This window comes from Sebastes fasciatus, chromosome 10 (genome assembly GCF_043250625.1).
Source record: "Sebastes fasciatus isolate fSebFas1 chromosome 10, fSebFas1.pri, whole genome shotgun sequence".
In the NCBI taxonomy this organism is placed as follows: domain Eukaryota; kingdom Metazoa; phylum Chordata; class Actinopteri; order Perciformes; family Sebastidae; genus Sebastes; species Sebastes fasciatus.
Window position 1 is genome coordinate 24314724 of NC_133804.1, and position 26292 is coordinate 24341015.

Below are 26292 nucleotides of genomic sequence, written 5' to 3' on the forward strand. Positions count from 1 at the left end.
GACTGCAATTTAAACGCATATGTATAAATATACTACACTCAGAGCTAGTGATGTAGAATAAAAAGTGAGAAAGACTGATTATAGTGGATGGGAGGGGAGGTGGATGGGTCCAACAAACACAGAACTTTCAACCAGGTGACTGGTGTTTGTGTCCCAAAGTGTTGTTGAGTTATTTTGAAGATGTCGTTAGAGTGATGTGTTTTCGGTACTTCTTTTATGTTGTTTCTGTATATATTTTAGTTTACGCACTTATTTTAAGACCAACCATGATTTTTTCCTTAACCTAACTAAGGGGCCGTTCACATGCCCCGTCTACAAACGCCAGCTTTGCCGCTTTCATCCTTTTTTCCAAGGTGCTTGAGAAGTTGCGCTCCTGTCACGCCTGCCGTTACTAAGCAACCAAAACCTGCATGCTGCGATGAGGATAATGAAGTTGCTGTAATTTAGCAGTTAAAGCCTCACTGACTAAACTAAACAAAGTCTAAACAAAGATAAATGCATTTCCAGCACCGTAAATCCCTCACAGTAACATTACTGCTTGATTTGTCGGTTGATTTGTCGGTCAGTTTGATTCATTTCAACCGGATGTAGTGACGTCGTCGGACAGAAAGGGTGAAGCAAGTAAAGTCAGTGGGACAGATGTAAAGCTCTAGATAGCCCTGCACTATACTGATTAAGTTCTCCTCCATATATTTACTGTAGACTGATATCTTCCGGCTGCGATTGGTTGTTCCTCGTTACATGACAAGCGTTGTGTGCTGTAACGTTCCAAAAGTTTAAGTATTTTCATCTCGGGGCCGTCCTGGCCTGAAAAACATTACGGCGTCGCTCCCGTGTTTGAGGGCTCCTGCCACGTGTCTACATTGACAACAATGGATTTGAGCACGCAAAAAACACAGCATGTGAAATGTGAGTGGTTTTGTAAACCTAACTGCTTTTCCATTTAGTAAAAATAGAAAATATCCCACTATATTACATGATATGTGGTTTCTTTGTAAAACAACAACATTCCTCTTTAAAGCTCAAAAAACTTTTAGAGACTTAAACTTTATTCAAACTTCATGAGGGCAAACTGAGAAAATAAAGATTTTGTGCAAAATGCATCTTAACCCTCATTTTTCATCAACAGAAGTAATAAAAAGAATCGTATATTAATGTTTATATAAAACCCGTCGCCTCACACGTCCCCCAGAGGACAGAAAAATGCAAATATCTGTACATTTAATGAGTATCGTGTCATCCACGGCTTTTCTAAAACAATATGGAAGACACAATGAATTATTTTCCTGTTTTAAATCAAGAAAAATAAAACATTTCCCTCTATAATTAAAAGCTGGTCTGCAGCCTCTGGGCGTCTCAGACATTGTCTCAAACTGTGAGAAAAGATGAAAAACAGATCCTGCATAATCAAGTGCGAGTCAGTGCAAGTGCACCTTACTCAGACGCCTGTGTGGAATGCATTCTGGGTAACGTGCTGTCTAGCCCTCATGTCCGTCATCTTAAATAGCAGCAAAGACAGCAACACTTGTGGACCTCTCTGGCAGATTTATGGGCTGTTAATGTCTCCCCCCTTCACCCCGCTGTAGTCCTGCTGCTTTTGTTTTGATGGTGCTGAATGCAGGTTATGATTCTCCAGGCTGAGACGTGATAAATCATCGAATCCTCACGGCACGTCAAGTTGACACACGTCCAGGTTTCTGTTTTTCTGGATGGTCCGGCGAGCAGGATCTGGCGGCAGAGGTCAGCCAACCCCTCGGGGCGGCGGGGTCAAGTTTAGGGAGACATTTTAGCAGATGGTGTTGAGAGTTCAATCTGTCACTCAGGAAGAACAGAGAAAGAGGAGAAAAAGACACTTTACGGCATTAATTGACTCGCGTGTGTCTCAATATTGACCCGGCTTCCCCCCAAAACGCTCCCCTCCTCGTCTCCAAAATGAGACACTTAAGGTCAAAACGTCAGCAAAACAGTCCTTAAATACCACTTATTCACCGCTCACTTAAATATTGATGATTATCTGAGTGGTTCAGCCCAGTTCCCGTTCAATTGGGAATCAATTATTTTAGCTTCTTTTGCAAACAACAGAGAAGTAGGCTACTCATTCATTTTGTAAATTGGAGGTCATTTTACAATTTTTGATTACAGTAACTGAAAATAATCCATGTAACATGACCTTAGAAGGTTCTATCTGACATTTTTTTTGTCAAAAATGACTCACATGACAAGATATTAACGTTTTCAGTTCATTACATTTTTACTTTTATGCATAAATAGCTCTAGAATTATAATTTTTTTAATTCAATCTCCAAAATCATAGTGGGAGGAGCTATTTCCGGCACCCCTGCTTCTGGAAGTGAAAGTCACATTTATTTTTCCCATAGACGATGGTATGTGACTCACTTAGTTGGAGCACTTCCACAGATTGGATCGGCATGAAACTCTCCTGATTGAATCATCAGTCCAAAAGAATAGCTTCATTAGAAAATATCTGGTTCTTTGCTAAAAAAAGTCAAAGGTAAGAGGCTGTCTAAATAAAATCTTCTGGGGTGAAGTTAACTACGACTCCCAAGATGCATTTTGACAAGAAATATCCAGTCACAGAGCTTAAAATTCTGAAACATGCACCGCCAATGGCAGGTGTGAGCCAAGGACAATGCTGTTGAGAAAACTGATCAGTTCTCTTTTAATTTATGATTCAGTTTTGGATGAATTCAGCATCTATACAGATTGCTTGCTAGTTTACCCCTCCTGCTAACATTTGCTAGTAATAATTAATACACAAACTCAAAGTTACTGTGACTACAGATGACACCAATGAGGATCAAACTTTTAATAAAAAGTATAAATCCAAGAACACGTATCTATTAAACAGGCTTTTGTTTTGCTGCTAGTAGTTGCTATGGTCTGATGCTAAAGACCTTTTCATTTCCATTCTGTTGCTAGGGCAACAGCTTCGATCCGAGTTTACTTCCTGTCAGCTACTTCATTAACAAATATTGCAACAGGAAATACAAAGGAGCCCATTTAGAATGTTTATTTCTGGCGAGTTTGAAAAGGTCTCTGTGTCTGTTTATAACTTGTGTACGTCTGCAGACACACAATGATGACAGTGACTACATTCAGATCGTACTGTACAGTGTCTCCAGCTTGCAAATAGATGCAAATTTGGGAGCTGAAGATAACAACACCAGATAGAGGGAACATAACAAACATATTCAGTATACTGTTTGTTGCTTCACACTAAAGGAATCCAGACTCTGCTTTGCTCCCAGTATTTCTTTTTTTTTGGTCTCAATCAATCACCTGTTTTGTTGGTTGGGGAGCCATCTTTGTATCCTGATGTTAATCAAATAAACAGCACATGTTTTACACGAGTTTACCAACCCATATTCATCACAGCTTGCTTGTATTCTAATGGCGTAATTATTCTAATGTTGATTAAGCCACTTGGGTAATTAGCATTTTTGATTGCGACTGCATCCGCAGGTGAATTGAAGGGAGGGAAGAATAAAAGAACAGAGACAACCCAAACTACATTTAGACATTATAGAAGCATGGAGCGGCTGCTGAAATGGCTTTTTTATAAGGTGAGGCATTTGTGCAAATTAGTAAACTTCATTCCCACTTTCAACTCAATGTCTTTCATAATTTAACATTTAAGGTTCAATCAATAGCAGGAGAGCAGGTTGAAGCAGTGCAGCCGAGGGAAGCCGCAGTCTTTAAGTGAGTGAGATCAGATTCCTGAAGCGAGATAGCTCCGTGAACTGAGCCGTGACTTAAGGCACCCCTCTTAGTGTACTTTTTTCTTGCTTTGGGAAAACATGTCTGTTGAAACAGTCAACAGAGTGCACCGACGCACGGTGGGCTTACCCTGCGTTTACTCGGGTTACCCCATATGGACGCCTCGCCACATGGTCCCCTCGGCCCTCCAGCAGCAACCACAGCTCCCTGCCCTTGAGAGGGACAGAGGATATGTTGAGAAGACGCTGTGTGTGTGTTTGGGTTTGTGTGTGCTGTGTGTTTGTACGTGGGTTTGGATTTGTGTGTTTAGTTAGCCTCTCTGTCACCTCTCAGGCTACGTTCACACTGCAGACCGTCGCGCTAAATTACACATTTGAGTGACTTTATCTGTTTGAGGATTTAACTTGTAACATATCAGTCCGACAAAACGCATCACATCTGGGCATTGTTTAGAAGCTTTAAAGACGCCATGAAATGCACACTTAAACTTCAGGCTGTTCTCATACACCGTTCTTAGCCACTATATCTACGAAAAGTAATGCACTGTAATTCGTATATATCCCACGAAATCAATTTGTATGTAATCCACGTAATTGTGAACGAGGAAGTATAAAGAGGGCCAAATGTCATGCCACTTACGTTCTTATGTTACGTCACTTCCGGTGTTATTGTAACCTAAACTATGATCTTTTCCTAGACCTAAGTAGTTTTTGTCACGGAACTTCCTTACTTAAGTTGCGGTACTTCCGGTGTCGTGTGTCCGAAGCCTAACTAGGTGGTTTTCTTGCCTAAACCTATCAAAGTTGTTGAAGACGGAAGTATATTTTGAAAAGACTGGGGCGGAAATTGACGCCAGATATTCGTAGGAAAATGCACGAAAAATGAGGAATAACTTTTCGTAAGATATCATACAAACCGTTACATGAGAATACGTTGTACGAGTGGTGACCTCATCCTGTACAATTAGGCTTAAACAGAAACTCCAATAATTATGTCATCACAGATATTTCCAAATCCATCATTCTCCATTTATGCCCCACCCCAACTTTTTCTTTTAAGAATAACATCATATTAAGATACCATTACATGGGCTCTTGAAATCCTTATTTCGCCTTTGAAAGGGTTAAGTTTACATTGACGGATTTTTGGGCCACTTGGATTAGTGTAAACACATCACATAACTTAACATATTATCACCTTATAAAGTTGACTTGGTGATGTGTCAGCAAACCCTATTCACATATCCAACAGACAGAGCAATAGCGATATTGGCATTTATTCTAGAGAGTCTAATATTCACACTTCTTTTATATCTGTTTTGGTCTCCTCCAACTCCTGAGGGAAATATCTGACTCTTTACAGATAAATTCACCACCATGTTCACCTGCGGTAGATGCTAACTTTGTCTTTCTGCTGTTTGGTGGAATGAACACAGATAGTGGAAGAGAGACTTTATACAGTTTCAGTGACCCGAATACAGACACGCCTCTCTGTGATGATGATGTGCCCACACAAAAGATTTGTTATTCCTTCCACCCATATTCTGATAAGCTGGAACGAGTGACAAATGATTGTGGTTGATTCTATACGATGATTCACCAAATGAGAGGAACAGTCATGTACCAATGTCGTGCAAAGTTTTCTGATCATCAGTTATCAGATTTGAGCATCTGGAAGCTTTTGGTCGCCATGTCGTTGAGTCATAATTTACACACTATTCAAGGTCAGTCCTGCAGAACAACTAGAGCCAGAGCTTTCAACCGTATCATAGTAAGTGATTTGAAGCATCGCATACAAAGTCTGTATGGAAATGACAAAATTCGATAAAAACTTCTGCAATTGCGCAAACAACTTTTCACGCTTGTTTGAGATGGTTTTTGCCTTTTTTGTAAAAGAGTTGATGCGCTAAATGAGATATGGAAACGCCTTTGCCGAATGAATTCTGACGTAGCGAACATTTAACTCACGACTGATCAGCTGTTTCTGCTGTCGGCATCTTCCCGGATATTATCGTTCGTTAGAACCATTGCATTAGTTTGTCTTTGTCTCTGGCCAAAACTAGCCGACACAAATTCCTGAAGACCTCTCTCCATTTTCATCTCGTACATGGTTAGACAGCCAAGACGACTTGCTTTGTCTACTTCTTCTTCTATGGTAAATGGCCACACAAAGCGCTTTACACTACATGCCAACATTTACCAAATTCATACACTGATGGCAGACGCTGCCATACATGGTGTCAACCTGCTCATCAGGATCTAATCTAATGTTCACTCACTCACACACCGATGGCACAGCCTTTGGGAGCAATTTGGGGTTCAGTATCTTGCCCAAGGAGACTTGACATATGGACCGGACGATCTTCCAATTAGTGGACGACCCGTTCAATCTCCAAACCAGTTGATGGAAACGTGCCTAATTCGCATTTCTTTTTTGCAACATTTCAAAAGTTCGCTCAAAATTCAATGGAAACATCACTATAGACTAGATCGGTTGACATGCACGCTCAGTAGTTGTTATGATTTTTATGTTTTAAGTTAAACATGAAAGTTCATTCTTGGCCTTAAAAAAAGGTAGCTTGACACTACAGTCCCAACTGAAGGTTCACTTTCCAACAGTTTCTGGAGCTTTCAACTGTCTTTATCAGCAGATGGTATTCGCTGATGAATCTGTTGACAGTGATGATGCTCTGATGATGATGAGTTTTTTTTTAAATTTGGGCTTGGGATATTGCAGTTGATACTATTCTGCCCTCCCCTTTACAAGAACGCATACAAGCAATCTTGAATCAAGGCCACTTTAAAAATGAGTACATTTAAAATGTGCTGTTCTGTGGATATTGTGGGACAGTAACGACGGGGCTGAAGGGTGCTGGATGCTGGGGGTTGGTACTGATGATTGGTGGGGGTATGATGAGCTGTAGTGCTCATCCATCAAGACCACTTACACGCCATAGGATCTGCTCTATAGCTGAGGGGGGAAATTAAGTTATAGACCCACATCTGCTGATACCCGCTGGTTCATTAGAGAATCCGCCTGCTTAGGCAGCAACTGTGCGGCATCGAACACACTGCAAGAAATTAGGATGCAACCTGTCCTTTGTGGAAAAAATACCGGATGATTAACTCTCAGTATCTGTGAAAATTAAAGAGATCCAGTCCTTGAAGCATACATATTTTCTTTTCTATTTTCCCATTCACAGTTTTTGCTCATTTCATGGTCTTTCTTTTTTTTCTGGGGGAAATGATCCGTCATGAACGTGTGAAGTGAAGTGTCCTTTGAAGTGACCTTTGACATGATGTGAAATCATCATCATCGTGAGTTTGTAAAACAAAACTGTCCAACACATTATCTGATTAAACTTATTTCATCATGATAATCTCATAAGAAAGAGGTCAAGATTGGCATTATTTGTTGAGACAGCCATTTCTTGCAGTGCATCTCTCCAGTAGCAGAGCTCTTTCAGGAGGAGGAGTAGAAAAGGAGGAAGGGCAGGAGATTCAGAGTTCATTTTAAACAATAGGCCTCGATCAGCGTGAGTCCGCCACCACAGCCCAATGCGAATTAAACTGATTGGATGCAATTGGTTCGGCACTCATGTTGCTGACATTGACAAAAAAGTTAGTTGGATGTTGTTTCAATTAGTGGAGGTGGGGCGCTGAGCGGTGGGAGCTGGGAGGTAACTGAGGGAGGAGACGGCTGCTTTTACTTATCTTATGAGAATCTGGTTGTATTGAAGATAATCACATATCATCAGGTTTCAGTGTAAACCTTACTGTTGCTGCTGGGCAAACACGTCAAATTAATAGTTGTTTTCCTTGTGACAATCACGTTTTTTTATAGTTATATAAAAAATATTTTTAACAGGCTACAGTTTTTTCTAATACGTTGTATTTATGTTTTTTTTTAGCGTTACCAACTGTGTTCTTGTATGAAAAAGCACAGGTGTACTCTATTTTGTGTAATTAGCGTCTCCCACTTTGAATTGGTTTCAATGCTTTTATTTCTTTCTAGTTGAATGTGTGCAGTTCTATACGGATTTAGGCACTTGAAATACTGTATTATTGTTTGTCACTTTAATGCATTATTTTTTACTGGCCTTTGCACTGAGAAATTATTCAGGGATGCTTTGCTGACTATGCATTCTTACTTTGAGCAACACTGCTTCACAACAAACACAAGGCTTTCCTCCAGGAGGCCGCTCTTCGTGTCCGTGTGTCACATTACAATTAGCTGTTCATTCGTGTCCCGTGTTCACAATGTTCAGTGTCATTTTCACGGTACAAACGTAATAGTTTTAAGCCCAACCATGTTATTCTTTCCTAAACCCAACTAAGTGGTTTTGTTGCGTTGTTACAGTTGTTACGTTATGTTGTTCTGTTGTTATATTATTATGTGAACACAAACCATGATCTTTTTTCTAACCAAGTAAGTTTTGTTGCCTAAACCTAACCAATCGTTTCAAAGCGTTAACCATGTGGCATTGAGCGTTTATGCAAGCGTGATATGAGGCTGATATGAAACATGTTCATGAAACGTATTTTTGGTTCCCAAAAGTTGGCATTAAAAGTATCTGTGGTTTGCAGAAATGTCCAATGCATTTATTCTGGCAACTGAGTTGCCAACAACACAAGGCGGTCATCCAGGAGATTGCTGTTCGTGTTCCATGTGTTATGTTTCATTTTGTTATGGTTACGCCCAACCGGGTTGTTTTTTCTAAACCTAACTAAGTGGTTTTGTAACCTCAACCTAAGCAGGTGGTTTGTTTAATTCACAACATTAAGCACATGTTTACTGCAACGGAAAAGTGACGCCAAGGGGTCTGACAAAGGGTCAGTGTGTGGCAAGTTGGGAAGAGAATGTGTTATACTGAGTGTCTTAAAATTATTGTAAATGGTGGAATACATTTCATTTCCAATGTACATCTCAAATATTCAAAAAAATGTTAGGTGTCACAGGTGCCTTGCACATGTTCTGTGTGCTAGTAAAACAAATAATTTGTGTATGGTAAAAGTAACACAATGTATTCCCTTGCTACCTTCTGTACAGGAATGAAAATACTTGAATGTGGATCGTCGTTCATCCTCATGTTGCTCCAGACTGTGGAGCTTTTTTCAATTAAGCATTTCATTTCTGACAGTTGAAGCGAAGCTACTGAGGCTTGAAATGTATGAATGATGGCACTTAGTGAGAAACTACCATCCACACCCCATTAACCACCATCCTTCACCGAGCAGATTGCACGATTAGGGCGAGTCATAAGTCAAATGTGCAATTCAACATGCCTTCCTCTGTCCCCTATCTGCTCTCAGTTTTTAGATGTGCAGCGGTTGGAGATGTGAGAGCGAGAGAATGCTGGCTGCTTGGCTCGATCGTCCCATAAGGGTACTTCCTCCCTAAGTATTGCTTTTCCTCTTATCTAGATTCTTCAGATTAGCCAATCTGGACAATAAACACGTGTTAAGAGGGGAGAGTGTCAGGTAAAACAATCACAGCAGACTAAACTGTAAATGTACTTTAACTACCAGTTAGTTTACAGTTCAATACTGTTTGGAAAACATATAAAAAATGATTGATTCATAAACCTATATAAACATAACAGGCTCTCAAAACAATTATGTAAATTTACATGACATTATCCTTGTTTTGAAAAAAACACATCCATCTAACAAAATAAGGCCAAAATAATCAGCAGAAATATATGTATTTTTCTGTATATATTTTGCATGTTAGTGTGTCTATATACTGTTTATATTTAGTAATGAAGAGGCAGTTTTATGACATTTTTGATGGCAGTATCATGGAGATGTAGTGAAGAATTAGCTTTGCACAGATAATGATTGAATACATGGACAAAACCACCACACCTGACATGCAATGCAAACAAACACAGAACTTCCACCCAGGAGACCGCTGTTAGTGTCCCGTGTGAAACTAAAAGTCAACAGTGACTTATTTTAATTCATATTGTTAGCTTAATAACGTAACAAACGTAGTCATTTTAAGCCAAACCATTATGTCTGTTTTACTAAACCTAACCAAGTCGTTTTGTTGCAGTTTTTCTTTTCTTTCATCTTACATGTTTAAAACTGCAACCATAATCCCTGAGAAAATACTTCCCTCGAAACGTAGTTGAAAATGCAGTTTAGTTTTATGGGAATGTCATGTTGTAGGAGACAGGGTTGGTAAGCAGAACTTGTTGAGGTAACAAAACTACTTGGTTAGGTTTAGGAAAAGATAATTGAGTTAAAATAAGTAGGCCTACATTTATTACGGAAAATAAGTACTTTTGTTACATAAATTATGTACGTGGCGTTAATTAAGTACGCAAGTTACGTAGCAAAAGTCAGGTCAAATCAGTCAACGCTGACTTGGTTTCACACGGGACATGGACAGCAGTCTCCTGGGTGAGAGTCCTGTGTCTGTTTGACCCGTCCATCCACCGCAACTGCCTCCCTATGGACTTTGTTGCTCTTTATACTACATCACCTGACTTCCTTAGTGGTAAGACCTGCACGTTCTGGCTCACGATTACGTTGGTTATATAAGAATTATATTGCATTACTTTTTGTATGTTCAGGTTACGGGGTACGAACAGTGAATGAGAACAGCCTGATAAAACAGTCATGCAATAGTTAATGCTTTTGTGAAGTTTATGCTGTATTTTGAGGCCTTTGTTAAGTTTTCCTGTTATTGTTTTATTTTGTTTTATGTGTTCTGCTACACTAATTTCCCCACTGAGGATGAATAAAGTTATTAAATTGCATTCAACTGAATTATTATTTTGTCCGCTCCATAAACCTGAAACAAAAAAACAGTTGTGGCTATGTGGGCTGAAGAGGTTTCCAAATGAATCCCAACCAATTCATCACACCTAAATTGTTGTAGTTGCTCAACGTTAAAGTTAGAATATAATCATTAAAAGAAGAAATAACACTACCAGAATGCATTGCATGGCTGCTTACATAGACAATGAATGGGAAGTGGACGGAGGCTTTGGACATGTACCATAAGTGATTCTGCCTTAATGTCTAATACTTCACCATTAACTAATCTTTCCACCTGCAAACATGTTGACTGTTCTGTTGTTTCATAATCCGTCACAATTTTGTGAAGCAGTGAAAAACAACATTTCTGATTTGCGTCACATAAAACACAGCTGTTACACTGTCATTGACAAGAATAGCTGGAGCAACAGTCCTCAGCCTTATCACAGGAGATCAGAGGTTTCATCAGTATAACCATCTTCACCGTTAATGGCCATTAACCTGATCTCCCCTCAGCATCCGTCAAGGTGAGGGTAATGCAACTCAAGCAGGAGATCAGAGAGAGGCTGCTGAATGAATCTGGGTCGGCTTTATTGAAAGTAAAGCCATGGTGGTAGTATTTGTGTTCCTCCAAACACCCTCAGCTTTGTCTCGGGATTATTATGGGCCAACATCAATGGTTTAAGCCCCATATATCACGTCTTCGGCGATGGTGGCTGAGGGCGTTCTCACACGCTGTGAAGAGAGAGACATCCTGTGAAAACCCAGAGATCTGTATCGACGCTCTATAAAAGTACCCAACTGCAACCGGTCAAACTTTATTTCCCTGTTGATCCAGGCAAATTTTAATGAGTGTAAATCTTGTCCTGTTCATGATGTGCCAAATATACTCTTATGAGATTCTCAAATTTATGTTTGACCCCTGTAGGTTCACATGCTGTGTGATGATTCAGAGAGAGCTTAAACAGATGTTTTATGTAGTTGTTTTGTTTCTAATTGTTCTTCTTTTATATGTTGTGTTTTCACTGAGGAACCATGGCAAAGATAATTTACTGTCACCTGCAGAGAGACAGACATTAAATTTTTGCTTATTCTATTTCTAATTATTCCTACATGGAACATTTGTAATAAGACTGCCATGTAATGCAGTTTCTTCATTACTAAAGTTTTGCACCAAGGTAAATTTCGCTGCTGTAGTGCTTTAACTAGGCAATATTTTTCTGTAAAATTACACCCAGGTGGGTGTCCTGCTTGGTTGGCCTTATCATGTGATCACATGACATCGCTGCATTCGTGTCAGTGTGAACCACAAAGTGGGGCTGCAACAGTGAAACGTGCCCCATTCTTACTAATTGAAATAGTGTAGACCCCGTTGCCCAAATGTAATTATAGCACCAGAAGTATGGGCACTAGAGGAAACAGCAAGATACAAATTGAAATTTAAGAGTGAAATACAAACTGTCTCCAGCAGTGCATGAGTGCTCATTGTGCCCACAAGACCTGGCCCGGAAAATATGGTACATGTGGAAAAAGAAAAAAAAAAATCATTCGGGCATGTTTGAATTTTATAAACCAAGTTGGAAAAATATTTTTTATATTACTTTATTTTGGACACCTCTTTTCAAGGCAACTTTAATTTCTTACATATACACACATTTAATTTAAATGATCGAATCCCCTACAATTTATCAACAACCGATTAGGTGCTAAGCTCACAGGTGCGCTTGAAAAATGAAAATGAGCATTAAAATCAGTGCATTTTGCACATTAAATGCCACTCTGCCCAGACATAACTCTATTTTTGGACCGAACATGTTCAGAATATGAACATAATACAAAACTCCTACATCCACCAACTTACTTAAGTAAAAGTACAGAAGTATCATCAGTTGAATGTACCTATGTTGAAGTTATGGAGGATAAATGCCCCCTATGAGATGTGTATTATCATCTATTATATTACAGGTTTTTTTGCAATTGCTAAAACACAATTTCTAAAACTATAGGGCCATCTTTGTCAAAACTCACAAAAAAAACATAACAACTTAAGTATTTGGCATTTTCATTTGTAGCATGCTGTAAATATACTGTAGACTATTAACACAAATAAAATGTGTAAACAAACAAAATTGTTTATTCCCAATACTCATAACAGTATCAGACACATTTACTTTAACTGAAGATGAACAAAATGCAGTATGCACACCACTTCCTCTGACTCTCTCTCCAGAATTGAGCTCCATGGTTGTTGCAAGGACAAACCTGAATCAATTTGCTGTATTCAAGCTCGTATTTCTAGGTGATCTAATTAGTTACAGGTGTTTTCACAGGTGCATTTTGGGTGCAAGTGATTGATAATTTCAGTGTGGTATTTCAGTGGCAGTATGTTTAGCAAACGACACACACAGGCTTTTAGTTTTTATGATGTGTCTAATGTAGATAATCGTGTGCAGGTATTTGCAAAAAGTATATTTTAGAATTTCAAACTTAGTGTTAAGCAGGCAATGTGCTTATAGTTTAGCATACGATAGATAGCCTACACGAGTTAGTAGTTTCAATAATTGCACCACAACTATGTTTTTTTCTCTTAGCAATTGCAAAAATCTGTATTTGATTGTTCATTTTTTTACTGTTGGAGTTGATTGAGATGGAACCTCTAACAATCAATCATATCTTAAAAGTTATTTTTATATGTTTTGTTTGTAAAACATAATTTTGCTAAATAACTAGACCTGTCGAATAACTGCAGTATAAAGTATAATATTTGCCTCTGAAATTTAATGTATAATTTATTGTAGTGTAATGTAATGTCATTTTACAGCAAAAAGGAACCAGAAAAAAGGCCAAAGATTTGCTGCAGTGCTCCAGACTGTATTATTTCTGGTAATTACGCCTCTAATTCCTCAAGCTGTTACCTCTCGCTGACATCTGAGCTTTAACTATTATTGATATTCTACTTAATAAAATTCAGTTCCCTTCTGTAACTTGCAGAGAGATTAGTCCCCACAAAGGTTAGTTTTAATTGTGCGAGAATATTGAGCCCTCCATCAGCAGAGGAACATAATGACAGCTAAATACAGTGTGTAGGCTATATCAATACACTTCTCCCCCAGCGCTGCTGTTGTGACTCCCCTCACGTTCAGAGGCTGTCAGCAGGTCGGCCGCCGGGAGCTCAGAGTGCAGATGACAGGTGGAAGAGCAGAGCGGCTGCACTGGAATGAAAATGGCACGGCCTGGACAGCATGGCGACAAAACGTTTCAAGAGGCTCGAGAGTTCAGAGGATCCAGGCAAGAGATGCTACCCAGATGCCTGTTTTCAGCCCGAGCTGAAGTGTTCATTCCTTGAGTCAGTGTGTCGATCACTGGCTGGGAGTGAGGGAGAGGGAGGGAGATTTTTTTCCAAGCTGTGATCTTCAGGCTCCTTTGCCAAGACAATGGCATTTGGGAATGTGTCGATATTAGCAGAGGCCCTCTGCGTGCACGGACACGCCATGCAAAGTTCAACGGTGTCATGCTCCTTCTTTGACTCTGCTGCTGTGTAACGTTTGTGTATGATTTCCCTCTCTTAACCTCCTGTAAGAGGTGAAAACTTGTGCCTGCATGTTCTTGTATTTGTTTTTCTAAAGATCCTCAGGGTGTGTTCCAATAAAACATCATTACTGTGACTGATATAAACTTTGCAAACCGCTAATAATCTTTGGAAATGAAAACATTTGGATTCAGACACAACGTTCAGACGGAGCCAGTTGTTGTTCTGTGGTTGAACCCCACAACACCTGCTTCATCATTAACATAAGAAGCAGCAACAGGCCCATTTTAAGCTCTGACATAAATTAACTTGTGTCCTTCTTAATAAAAGCACCAGATCTGGTTTCCGGAGGACTCCGATCCGTTGGGACTAATGCATTTTCCTCCTGCTGGACGCGCCATGCAGCCGACGACAGAGACGTTTCACACAAGCTCTTGAAAATGGCAGCCGCTTCACTCATTCTTAATCCAGATATTTCAATCTTGACACTTTTATGGGTGGACAGTCAAAGGAGAGCAGAAGTTGCACTGCCGTGGAACAAAACAATCCCCTTAGTTACAGAAGCCAGGAATTTGGCCGCGGTGGAAAGACGCAGATGTGGAAGATCACATTTCAGATGAGCGCTGATACGCCAATAGCCCCAACAAGCCTCTGCAACGGCTCTGTGTAAAGGTATGTGCCACACTTTCCACGGGCGATCAAGTTTTTGATGACACAAATTTCATCATCTTCTCAGGGCTCTCCCCAAAAAAAGAAATGGACCTTTAAATGTGGAGACATGGCGAGACAGCTGAAATCTTGAAATAGCTGACATGTCTGCCGTGGCAGTGTGTTTTCATCCACCTATGGCGCCCTCACCACTAAAATCTAGTCACCGCAAGTGGATTGACCTCGCTTTGTAACCGGAGACGTAGTTGTACTTTGGAATTCGCAAACTTTCATCTCTGCAGTCAAAACCTTTCATCGCAAATGGCTCAGCGTCTTGATCTGCCGTCAGTTATCTGCCAGGAAAAGTAAACAGTGCTCACACTTAAAGAAATATAAGGTAACAGAGACACTGAGAAACATTTTAATTATAGGAAGCTCATGGATGCTTAATGTGCTCAAGTGATTCACTGCTCCAGAGTAGACATAGACAGTGGTGGAACAGGTATTCACATCCTTTAAAAAGTAGCAAATACACAAAAGTCAGGTGTTTCAGGTGAAATATGTGTAGGCAAAAGTTTTAGGGCTGTTGGGGGAATATGGGTTAAATCTGAATATTTTTTCAATAGTGTCATGATGTGGCAAATGTATAAACAAAATCACATTAAATAAACAAGCTAAAGTTCAATTCATTGAACTGTTCTCTGCTGTTATCGTTGCCATTTGTTTAAACATTTAAAAAGATGTATTTTTTTTAAGCCAGCTTGGCCTCACCAAATGGAGCATGAATGACATGCCAATTTGAAAGTCAATGCATGCTAAAACAACACTGTTCTAGGTTTTTGGCGGGTCATTTCATATAGTATGTACTGACTGCAACGTAAACGTATCCGCATGAATATGCTACGCTCAGAGCTAGTGACGTAGAATAAAAGTGAGAGACGGGAGGGGAGGTGGATGGGTCCAACAAACACAGGACTTCCAACCAGGAGACTGGTGTTTATGTAGCAAAGTGTTGTTGAGTTATTTTGAAGTTAGTGACATTGGTGATGTGTATTTTGTTCTTACGTTACGTTGTTTACGTACGTATTTTACTTAGTTTACATACTTATTTTAAGACCATGATGTTTTTCCTAAACCTATAACTAAGTGGTTTTGTTGCTTAAACATAACTGCAACCAGTTCACGGTAACAACGTGGTGTTAAATGACACACGAAAAGTTTAAAATGTATTATCATGACACGCGGAATGTCCTTCAAATGGCTTGTGCCTTCCCATGAGATCAGGTTGTTTAAGCGTAAAAGTTCATGACCTCTGGGAGCAGAATGCAAAATAATCTATGTTCAAAGGTCTCGCTTTTTGGGAGTTTTCACCAGCATTTCACAGTCTAGCCAAAGTAACATGACATTGTTTCAACACCCCAAAACCTCTTTGGAGAAGGTCGGGGTTGATAGTTGGGCGTACAAAGCCCAACTACGAGCTGGACATCAAATATCGCAGTTTGCATCCTGTTTACTTCTACATACTTTCATCTATAGCCGTGTTTCCATTCAACTGTTTTTGGAAATGTCGCAAAAAAGAATCAAAATTAGGCACATTTCCATCAACTGGTTTGGAGCGAATAACAGCTACAGAGAAAAACACACCCACGTCTGGCTGCTCGCGGTCAGAAACACCGGTGAAATGCACTACATGCAGACAGACAGAGATTCCTTGCTTTTAATTTAATTTGATTGAGCAAGTTTCAATAGTTAAATGTTTGCTATGCCAGAACTGATCCGGCAAAGGTGTTTCCATATCTCATTTAGCGCATCAAGTCTTATTCGACAAAGGCAGGGAGGGAGGTTTATTGAATTTTGCCGTTACCATACAGATTTTCTAATGCGATACTTCAAAATGTGCATAAAAACATGGGAATGGACACACGGCTAGGGTTAGTTTCTTTTACCCTAAAGATCATCTTTCCCAAACCATGTAGCTTTAGTTGCCTCCACTGGTGGGTTCTCCATATATGTCACATCTGCAACCATTAGTCATTTAAGGAACAGTCAGTAGGCCTATAGGAGGCACTGGCAGACCACCTGTATTAGTCTACCTACCTTTCCATTTCCACAGACACATAGATGCATGCTCATCATCTGATTTCAGCTAACTAAACTCTGTAAATAACACAATCCCATGCACACGTACATGCACACACCCGTCCTCATTTGTTTTCACCTGATTTGAACCACGAGCAAAGCTAGTTTAGAGTGCTGCATACAAGCAGCTCACTGCCTTAAGATTCCTTCTCTTCCCTCTTCCTGTAAGAGAGCAATCATTTCTTCATTAGCCTTTTATTTGTTTCTAACTGTTCCACTTCAGGGGTAACACACACAGTTTATTTGGGTACTCTTAATTACAAAAGGGAGATTGTGTGCCCTCCTCGCCAAAATGAATGTCTCTCTCAGCCTCCCAGAGGGCAACAGCAGCTTAGAGTTGGACTGTATCTGATTGCATTTTCCAGGATTGATGAAGTTATCGAAATACTGACCAGACTGACTCGGACCTTATCTCGCTTGTGTACGGCGGTGAAGTCTTTAACCTGTGTCTTTCACCCTTGAGGTGAGGGGGATTAAGAGGAGAAATGCCTTTATTTCCTATTTGTTAGTTTTTGAGATTTTTTTTCCTGTGGAAGGAGAAGCCCGGAGGCTGTGAGCTCAGTCACGATAAATTACATTGCAGTGCTGTTTCTCTCTCCAGATAGCCGTTCAGGAGGTATAGCTACCTTCAGGATCTTTTCATTTTTCGTGCCGTTATTAAACACAGTGATAGAATCGGCTTCCCCTAGTTGATTCAGAAATGTCGGGGTTGACAACAAAAGAAGAAATGTGGCTTTCTGTTTGCAGGTCACTGTCACCTTCAACATCATATCTAGGACAAAAACACCTGCACATGCATGCACACAGAAACCTCCTTCAAATTAAGTTCATATGACCCTAATTTGTAATAGTGTGGCAGCATTTAGAGCCAATGCAGGAGATAGTCATGTAGGGCAGGGAAAAGTGAGTGCGTGTGTGTATAAAGCATTTATCTACAACATCAAACTATGCATGACTAAATAAACGACAGTTAAAGGAATAGTTTGACATTTTAGGAAACATTCTTAATTGCTTTCTTGCAGAGAGTTAGAGACTTTGTTGACCTATAGGACGGAGCCAAATACGTACAGAAACAATGTAACATAACCATGGAAAAGACGTCAAAGACATCACTAACGGAACTTAAAAAACAAAACACCAGCCTCCTGTTTGAAAGTCGTGTGTTAGTTGGAACACAAAGGTACAGTGGGTCCATCAGGGATTATTTTTGCTGAAAACAGCTGCTAATTTAAACAGGGTTGATGAGAGCCTTGAGACTCAACCATAGAATAAATGTGCTGTAAAACCAAAACATGAGCTGAAAGAGGCTAAAAATCTCTGTGGAGCTGTAGCGTTGGGTTTAAATTATCTGTGGGTTTTTCACTGTAAGCAACTCCTTTCACACGGATGTTTGATTCAATGTACATATGAAAAATGTGTACATATATAAAAATCAATGCTACCTTATATAACATAAATACTTTAATCGTACTTTCGTTGCCACTCCCAACTCATCAAATACCACCAATTGGGCAGCGCAACTCAGAATTGGAAACCGACGCACAGAGGCACCCTTTATGTGAGGGTTGGAAGGGTGGTGGATTGGTCAAACAAACACAAGACTTTCAACCAGGAGACTGGTGTTCATGTCCCGTGTGAAACTAAAAGTAACGTTAACTTATTTTGTCAGGTCAGTCCCATAAGTCACGTGAGTCGCTAGTCAGTGAAGTTAACGTCAACCACCACCGTTTCCTAACCCTAACTAAGGGTTGTGTTGCCTAAACCAACTTCCTGTGAAAACAAAGTTTATTTTGAAAGGACACTATGCATGTAACAAGCGTATAATGACATGCCGTCCCTGATGTATCCAAAAGTAATGCAAGAGGGGTACCCCGTGGGGCACTGACCAAGCAGCGGTATTTGATGAGTGGAGGTTGAGAATGTGTTATGTTTTTTTTATTATATTTAGCAAATACCTTCAGTATGAACCTTCTCCGTATATGCAGAGTATAAAAATACTGTAGTTTGCATTTTGCAAAAAATCTTTAATATGATTATTTTGTTGAAAAAAGAAGTATCGGGCAGAAATGTGTTCACTTTATGCAAAATAGTTGCATATATTTTTTCACATACACACACTGATGCATGCACAACATAAAGACCTAGTGATTTCCTGGACAGTAACGTTCTTGATATCCATCCAAAATCTTGGAGGGTGAGGCTAAAAGGCCTTACATCTCATCCACAATTGATTAAGGGCATCGAACCCAGTGTGCATTAATTCAGTTTACGGCCATTAAAAGAAGAAGAATGCTTGGGCTTGCAAATGGCAAACTACGACTGTCAACGGCATGATGTATGGTAGCTTATTATATTCCACTCATTATGATTAATAACATAGGAAGGAATCCTCCATTCTTGTCGAGATGGAAAATGTAATTAGCTGCCTTGGCTGGAGTTGCAAGCCAGGCCTCCTCTTGGCTGCTCGCATCCCCAAGATAAAACACCCAGTTTACAGCGGGAGACTCAGCATCTATAGTGCATGAAAACCTGCAGCCGGTTATCCCTTTCTTTCTGCTTACCCAACATACTTTTCTCTCGTCAAAATTTGGATTGGATTTACTTTTGATTTTAAGCTTCATGCTATACATTCTTTTTTATTCCTCTTTCTAAGAGGTAATAAAAACTATAAAACTGCTGGTTTTATTTGAGAGAAGTGGCTGTTATGGTAGTAAAATACATGAAAAACACACTTTTCTTTAAAATACAATAGATTTTTGTTCATATTTGTATTTGTGTGCTTAATGATGACCACATACTGGAGGTTATAGTTTGCCCTTGTTTGTATTTATCACTGGGCAGAGGTGTGTGAGGGTTGATAGCGGTGGTGGAAGTGAGTAATGGCGAGGAGCAAAAGGAGGGCATTCTCATCATTCCTTCCGCTGCACCTGCAATCAGCACCTATGAGACTGATCGAGCTAAACATCAATTAATGCCGTGATATCCTCACGGAGACCCGGTTCGCTCTCACCTGGACTCGCAGCAGCAGCCTTCTGATTACAGTAATGACTGTGTTCAACCAAGAGACACTGATGAAAGGTGGTGATAATCCAGAATGGAGTACAAAAGATATGATAACAGATTTCATTTACTTCGTAGTTTGATCCAAATCTGCAAATGTGAGGGTGGAAACAAATCTCTTTTCTGATGTGAGGTACCAACCTAATCTCATGGGAAGGTGTTTAAATAGCACAGCATATTAAGGACATTCAAGATAACGCATTTTAGGCTTTTCGTGTGTCATTTCATGCCACATCGTTATCGTTTAGGCAACAAAACCACTTAGTTAGGTTTAGGAAAAACATCACGGTTGGGCTTAAAATAGCTTGTCATCTAAGTAAAAAATGTACGTACACAACGTAACATAGATACAGAAAACATGTAACAAACATCATCAACGTAACTTCAAAATAACTCAACACTTTGGCCTACACCTCCCCTCCAACTCCCCATAAGCGATCTTTCTCACATTTTATTCTACATCACTAGCTCTGAGCGTAGCATATTCACGCAGTTGCGTTTACATTGCAGTCAGTACAGACTACATGGTGTAAAAATGACACACCAAAAGCAAGAAAGGTGTTGTGATTGCACGCAGAATTACTCACAAATGTGATTCATACGCCATTTGGTGTTCAAGAAAACATGAGAAGACATATTTGGTTTGTTTATTTCTTTGTTTATTGGTCAAAAAGGCCACATGAACAATGATGTTGATGTAAATTTAAAAAAAAAGTCCTGGTTGCAAGATTATGAAATAAAGAAGACATACCTTGGAGAAAAAAAGCAGACCCGGCATTACAGATTGAAAGAGAGACAGATGCACTAACAACATTTCAGTCAATTTATTAGTATTAAGCCAAAATGAGATCCATCTGAAATATGAGACGGCTTGTGTGATGGAAGATGCACATTTCTGTTGGAGCTATCTCAAGACCTCTACATTTTACAGGTCATAGTGATTTGGAGTTGTTGTTTTTTGGTTTGCTTGTGTCTAAACTCCAACATTTTTTAACAAACCTCTCAGACTGAAACCATTGCTGCAGTTGATAAGAATAACAACGGTCAAATTACCAGATGTACTTACTAAATTATCTTCAAAATAAACTAGTTGCAGTCCAATGGAAAATGAGCTTAATCAGATCTGGTGAATCCAAATGGATTAAGTGGATGATTACAGTTTGAAGCAGGTATTCATTACTAGATCGCAGACAACACAGATCCTTCTCATGATCTCAGCCCATAAAGAGCAGAGTCCTGTAACCAAAAGGTCACACATTTGATCTAACACAATCTTTTGTGAGACGGTCTTGACCAGAAAAGCAGCAGAATTAGTTGTTTTCAAACGCTTAAAACAACATATATTTACGATTTCCGGACAAGTGACCGCTTGTGTTCATGCAAATAATTGTTGTTGTCGACCAGAAGCAAAGACAGAGGAGTGTGCTGTTGTTCTAGAACAGCAAAACCTCTTAAAAGATGACGTCAGGGTGGATTTTAGCGTTATAAAACATCTAACTTTGACACTTAAGATGGCTGCTTTCATACCATCTCCTACCAGCTGTCAACGTTTCTTTTCACCAGGACCACAATCTTTTCCTAACCTTGACCAACCTATTACTTGCCTATTTATCCAAACATGGCGTTTGCTGGACAAACAATCTTTCCAGCAGTCTAGTTATACCAAGAAAACAAGGTCAAAAATAGAGGCATTGTCATAATCCGCCCTGCTACAAATTTTTTCTGTTTCATTCATATCATTCACGTTTAGTGTTTCCTGTTTTATTTTATTACTCACCTCTCCTCTCTTCCTGCCTTTGTGTGTTCACTCAATCACAATCACTCATTCTCTACATATACCAGCCCAGTTCATTTGTTCTTTGTCACTTCATTTTTGTTGTTGCATAGAGTTCTGTTTACTTGTAATCTGCCTGTTGTGGCTTTACTAAAGTATATTCTTTATATCAGCCTGTCTCAGAAGTTAAAAGTCCAGGGCCAGTTAACCATGACAATGCAGACATGCATATCAATAAGATAAAAAGAGGACAAATGACCTTTTTTGTCATGTAACAAAGGACCTGTTGTCATTTGACTGGTCAGAGTGACACTGATTCACTGTCTGCATTCTCCTGGGAAGTTGATTTGGATAAATTGTGCCAAGTTTGTTGAAAGGATCCAGTTCCTTCAAATGAGCAACACGTTCTCATCCCAACTCGTAACATACTCATGCTTTGTCAGACACCTCAGCGTCACTTTTTGGTCGCTGTAAACACGTGCTTAACGTTGGGAATCAAACAAAAACACTTGCTTAGGTTCAGGCAACAAAACCACTATAGTTAGGTTTAGGAAAAAACAACATGGTTGGGCTTAAAACTACTACGTTTGTAAAGTGAAAATGAAACTGAACATTGTGAGCACGGGGCATGAACGAACAGCTGATTGTAACGTGAAAGTGAAACTTAACGCACAGGACAGGAACAGTGGTCTTCTGGAGGAAAGCCTTGTGTTGTTGCCAATGGGCGTGACAAAGCCTCAGTAATTAATGCCCTGGAAATGAGAACGGCCTGAAATGAGACACAAACGTTGAGACACGGATGTTCAGTAATTGTGAACAGCAGAAAGCCTCATAGAATCATTTATCCATCCATTATCTGTAACCACTTATTCTATTCAGGGTCACAGGTTCATAAAATCATTCTTTTGTTAAATATGTGGCCAATATGTTAAACGAATAAGTTAATGTGGAATGCAAAACTAGTTTTTCATGATACATTTATAATTGTTGCACTCACAGCAGCTTCACTGAGCCAGAGTTAGCATGTTAGACAATGAGACACAACAATGCAAAGAAAGACAAATGGCTTTATTTACAGTATTCAGGGAGATCATTCAGTTTGGTCACACAAGCTCACACTTTAAAGGGGACAAATCGTGAAAAACTCACTTTTTCAGTGCTTATGTACATACATTTTGGGTATCTGGAGTGCCTACCAACCAGTTTTTTGTGGCCTGTCTAGATCAGAAAACATGTGATTCAACAAGGCATTCAGATTTGTCTCCCCTTCCTATGTCACATACAGGCTCATTAGAGTATATCGCCAACAGCTTGAGAACTACCTTTGCAAAGGTGCACCATATTTTTCTCACAAGCCAATCAGAGCAGACTGGGCTTTTTCAAGAGGCGGGCTTAAAGAGACAGGCACTAATGCTTTTTGAACATTAAAGCATGTAAACATGTTCTATAGTAGAGTATGCACCTAAAAATGACTATGATACTGTATGTCCCGTTTAAGTATAAAGGGAATGAAATGTGTTATGAACTTATATGGGCGTCTTTTTGACATCATCAGGAATCAGAAACGGGTCATATCCAAAAAAAGGTGTGAACAAACAGCAAAATAAAAATAAAATCTGACGCTATCAGCACTTAGAAACTGAACATGACATCCTGCGGTGTGAACAAATATGGCAGTTAACACCTTGCTGGCTCTGCAGTCACATGTGCCCTTATTGGCCCAGATTCAACTCCCATCAGCCCCCTCTGCACCGTCTCTCACGCTCAGCCTTCCTACAGCCTCAATAAAGAATATATAAAGTGTATGTGTGTGTGTGTGTGTGTGTGTGTGTGGACTGACCAGCTCTCCTATTAGAGGAAGCGAAGAAAAAACACCAACAGCGATCGACTAACAGCAACTTGAGATGGCGTGCTCTCATCCATCACTCTGCATGTTCGCGGACGCCATATGAAAACACAAACAAGCAATCAATTGTTTTGCGCACAGCTTGAGGCCTCCTAATAGAGCACATTTATCTGACGCCGCGGTGGTAGCCCCAGCAATACTTTAATTTGTGAGACATTATGTTGAGTTAATGCCTACCAGGTTGCCGTTCAACCGGGGGGACTTGGCACATTTGGCGGCGTTGTAAAAAGCCGGCATCGTGCTGTATTGTACTGGGACACGCCGTGATGTAAATGATCTCACCCGCTGTATCTTTAATGGGTTGTGAAATGAATTTATGTGGGAATATTTGCAGAGGAATATTGCATTGTATCATGGCGTAATTAGAGAGCAGGAACTGCCCTGCCACATATGGAAGCTGGTGGACGACGGTCGGCTCTCTGTTTGTCCTTCGACCGCCCCTGTGATTGGATGGAGAGAGCCTGATAGAGAGAGAGAGAGGGAGGGAAGCCAGGCTCTCTAATAATGATGCACCCTCAGGCCTAATGTGCCATCTCTCTCTCTCTCTCTCTCTCTCTCTCTCTCCATACTCTGGTCTAGTTTCATTCTTCCTCAGATGTGTATGATGCCAACAAAGAGTTCATTTACAAGCTGTTCTTCCTTCATGTTGCAAATGAATTTAACTTTAAACTCATTATTTGATATCTGGAATATAAACAAGAGTCCAGTCTATAAAAGGGTTTTTATTTTGTCAATCAAAGGATTAAATAACATAAAAACAAGGTTTTGAATGTTGAGTCTTTTTTCAAATTGTGGTTAATTGATTTTGGACATAACCAGGGTTGTGGAAAGGGGCAACCACAAAATGTATACTTTTATGCTTTCATACTGTCTTATAATGATCACCAACTTCAGGTCACACCATTATTGTCCTGCTGCCCATTTCCATGTTTCCCATTGCATTAAATGACAAGCCATGAAGCAATGGTGACTGAATCTGTGTTTAACTTCCTAAAGAATACTGTTAACGCACTGTCATTGTTGCTTTCTTTTTAATGGGTCTTCAGTTTAAAAGCATTGCTGTCATTTAGTCTTTTGCTGTTGTTGCTCTCCACATCAGATCACCCAGTCTCTCTCTCGCTCTGTTTATTCTAGAAATAATGCATTTCCATTACCATCTGTGGTGTTAATGAAAAGGGAGATAGTTGGTGATCATCATTAAAAACAAAACTCAACAATTTCCTGTATTTCTCCGTCTTCACAGACTCCATGTCCCTGTGATGATTTGATCATCCTTTATATAATGTGGCTACATGAATATGAACTGTGAATTTAGCTTTGCAATTCTCATGGCCCTTAAAGAGATTAAAATGTATTCACTCATCGTTATCGACTAAATAACAACCGATACAAAAAAATCACCCAAGCTATTTTCAGAAAATTATTTATTTGTGTTTATTCACCCCTCCAATAGGATGAAATGGAGCTTAATTGATTTCCATTGAGGTTTGAGAAGGTTGCTGCAACAAATTAAAAGGGAAATAAATAAAAATAATAAATTATAAAAATATACATAAGTCTATAAAACTAAGTAACAAAGGCAGAAAAAAATAAAAGAGGTGCAGAAAAATATGGGTAAATAAATATAAAAGTGTGTCAGTATTGTTGGTCAGAATTTAAACATAAACATAATAAAAATGAACACAAATTAAATGAAATAATGGAAGTATTAATGAGCAGAACATGATGCTGATGACTAAACAAACTGACATCAATTAAAAACAAAATATACTAAATTAAGCCATCTTTCTTCAATGTGCCTGCACTGTAAACAATTGCTGTTAATTTACACCGGGATTTCAACAGCATTAACCTGTTATTGCTAAAAACAGTGCTTTACTGTTAATACAAAAGATTAAACTGTTAAATTACGCTCATAGGGTCGTTTTTTAACTGAACTATAATGCATTCTTAAAAAATGGCCCTTTACTGCTGATCAACTGTCTAAAGTATCATCAGTAACAGTTTCATGCAGTATTGTTTTAATTCTGGGACCTGATCTGCTCATGTGAGGGTTGTACATTGTACATGATTGTAAAATCAGTGAATTAGCTTTATTGTTCTTCACTCACATGTTGTTCTGGTTTGCATTCTGTGCTTGTAGCCAGCTAGAGACAGACATTGTGGGAAAAGTGTCAACGAGTCTATTATAGCCTTTAAGTGCCTTTAATTGAATTTAGTGTGACTATTCCTATGTCTGTAACCTGCTAAGTCTATTCATCTATAGGCAAAAAAATATGTTTATTAAAATGTATGTAAAAAATACAACCTTAATAGTGCATTAAAACAAATCAGTAAGATAATGTAAAAGAAAGGTGAAAAACAGCTATATAATGTATCTTTAAACAGTAAATTAACTGTAAAATACTGTGAAATTAATAAAGTTCAAACTGTATTTTTCATTAACAGTACAAAGCTGTAAATGTCAGCGACAGTATAATAATGTTAATTTTACAGTAACATAAAGGCAACCCTGCTGCCAGTTCTTTACTGTTATTCTACTGGGAAATTCTGAACAGTGTGATTATTAGCCTTCAAATACTATTAAGTTATATATGTATGTCAGCTAAACCATAGAAACTGGAATGGGTTTAGCCTCCATTACATCCCAGGATATCATTCATGTACACTTTTGTTTGCAGGCAGATGTCACCCTCCTCCTCCTCCTCCTCCTCCTCCTCCTCCTCCTCCT